The sequence below is a fragment of the Suncus etruscus genome, chromosome 7 (assembly GCF_024139225.1).
Source record: "Suncus etruscus isolate mSunEtr1 chromosome 7, mSunEtr1.pri.cur, whole genome shotgun sequence".
NCBI classification, from domain to species: domain Eukaryota; kingdom Metazoa; phylum Chordata; class Mammalia; order Eulipotyphla; family Soricidae; genus Suncus; species Suncus etruscus.
The window spans coordinates 10629343-10631755 of NC_064854.1; the positions used below are offsets into that span (position 1 = coordinate 10629343).

General features: G+C 32.7%; 1 non-coding gene across 1 annotated transcript; it reads left to right on the forward strand.

The window, feature by feature from the left end:
• Nucleotides 1-517: 517 nt before the first annotated feature.
• On the forward strand, nucleotides 518-624 carry LOC126015112 (U6 spliceosomal RNA). Its single transcript, XR_007498007.1, has one exon. It is a non-coding gene; the product is annotated as a U6 spliceosomal RNA (small nuclear RNA).
• The last annotated feature ends 1789 nt before the right edge of the window (nucleotides 625-2413 follow it).

A 2413-nucleotide genomic window follows, 5' to 3' on the forward strand; every position in this document is an offset into this window, starting at 1 on the left:
CTTTTTTTGGTATAAAAAATAGAATAAGACAAAAACTTTTGTGTCTAACAGTAATTCAGCATAATGTTAGAAAAATACAAGCAGCTAATTAAACTATGATAACTTTGCTCTTTTTCTATAAATACAAAATCCTGTAAGGAAGAAAACTTTTTAAGTGTGTTTTTTGTCTTTTCTTTTGAATGTTTAGGTTACATTTGGCAATATTTAGATTTTACACTTGACTCTTGAATTAGACCTGCTTGTGTTCGGGGGATCAAATGGGATGCTAGGGATTGAACTCAGGTTCCTTATATGCAAGGCAAGTGCCCTACTCACTATACGATATCTCTAGTCCCAATTAAATAAAATTTGTATTAAGATTTTAAGTTGTGCTTGCCTGCATCCATGTCTGTGATATGTACTTTGTTATGTTAGAGTACATTTTCCCGTACTAGGAAATGATCCATATCTGTTTCAGATGCATATTCAGCTTTTCAATCTGGAGAAGTATGTATTCTCTCTTAAGAATGCATCTCTCGTGCTCGCTTCGACAGCACATATACTAAAATTGAAACGATACAGAGAAGATTAGCATGGCTCCTGCGCAAGGATGACATACAAATTTATGAAGCGTTCCATATTTAAAAAAAAAAACGCATCTCTCTTTTACTCTCTCCTTCACTTCCTTATTTTTAAAATATGTTTATTTTACTTTAAAAAGGATTACCTTCTTGGGGCCGGAGAGATAGCAAGGAGGAAGGTCATTTGCCTTGCATGCAGAAGGACGGTAGTTCAAATCCTGGCATTCCATATGGTCCCCTGAGCCTGATGGGAGTGAATGGCCAGGAGTAACCCCTGAGCGCTGCTGGGTCTGATCACCCCCCAAAACCAAACAAATCAAAAAAAAAAAAAAAGGATGACATTCTAAAAACCTTTTATGAAAGTGAAATATTCTATGACCATAATTGTTTTTTTAGCTCTCTTTCTGGACAAGATAGCTCTCATTAGCGAGGAACAAAGTTGTGATAAAAACCACAAATTCAGAAATTCTAAAATGGTCTCAATTCCATTTCTTTATTTTAATTTATGTCAAAAGTTTATTCTGTGTTTTGGAGCTAGTTATACATTTTTTCACATTGTAAATTGTACAATTTATCTGTTAGTAAATGGCAAAATGCATCAATAGATTTCTTTTTTTAAAAAATATCTATCCAACAGTGGCTTTGGCCAAGTTTCTTAGATATTTTATGCCTCCCTTTTTCAATTGTAAAATGATATAATAATAATAATGATAATAATAATAATAAATAGTGCACAAATAAATAAACTCTCATTGCAAAGTGACGTGATCAGAACAATGTTTTGAATACCAAGAACGTTCTCAGGAAGGACCCTTCATTCATACTATCACTAATATTATTAATTAACAGCCTGGTAGATTTTCCTGCATTTCATAACGTGTTTAATTGTATATAACACTTTTGCGTAGCTTAGCTAATATAAATTTCAATTTGTTAGGATGGGGAAGTTAATAGTTCTCATTACCAATAAAGGGCCTGGCTCTGGGAACTTGAGACACCGACTTTTCCCTGGGTCTATTTCTTGAAAACATAGATCTTGCTCTTTCCACATGGACTGATCTTTCTGGACTATTTTCTTCTTCATAAACACTGTGGATTCATTCATCCCTGACTTTGCAAATTCAGAAATGGCACTGCATCATTTTAATCAAATGTGTCATTTTACCATTTACAATCTAAGTGTGGTTTTTAGTGAATGACCCAAACTCCCTCTATTCACTTTATTACTTAGCTAACTGGCTCTATTTGGTTGCCAAAGAGAAACGAGGGTAATAATCAAGTTATTGATATAGTTTTATACCATGTTATAGAAAATGTTAGCTGGATAAGTGAATTTATAACAAAATCAAGGCCACAATGTGTGTACTTCAGGGAACTGAGAAGTGTAGGACCATATAATTTTTATGGTAACCAAGTTTTGAAGATTGTTATGGAAATTCCAAATTACTCAGTCTTAATTATAAAATAAGCTTAGACTAAGTCACCAGGCTTTTGCTTATTGATAAAAGGCAATAATGAAGAGATTTACTATCTTCCTTTAAAGAATCAGAAAAGCAGACTTTAAAAGTATTTCCAAGTCACTGGAAACACATAAAGGAGAAGGAAAACCTCTAAAATAGGAAATCAGGAGAAAATTCACGAAGGTACAATTGATAGATTTTACTATAAATCTTAAAAATTTCTGTCCTTTGAAAGAAAATATGAACAGAATGAGAAGTCTGGGAAAAAAAACAAAATAGTTATCTGCAAAGCACATATCTGGTAAAATATTTGTGCCTACAATCCATAAAGTACTCTTAAAATGTAAAATAAAGAAAATACTCAATAAAAATAGACAAAATATTTGTTGGGGC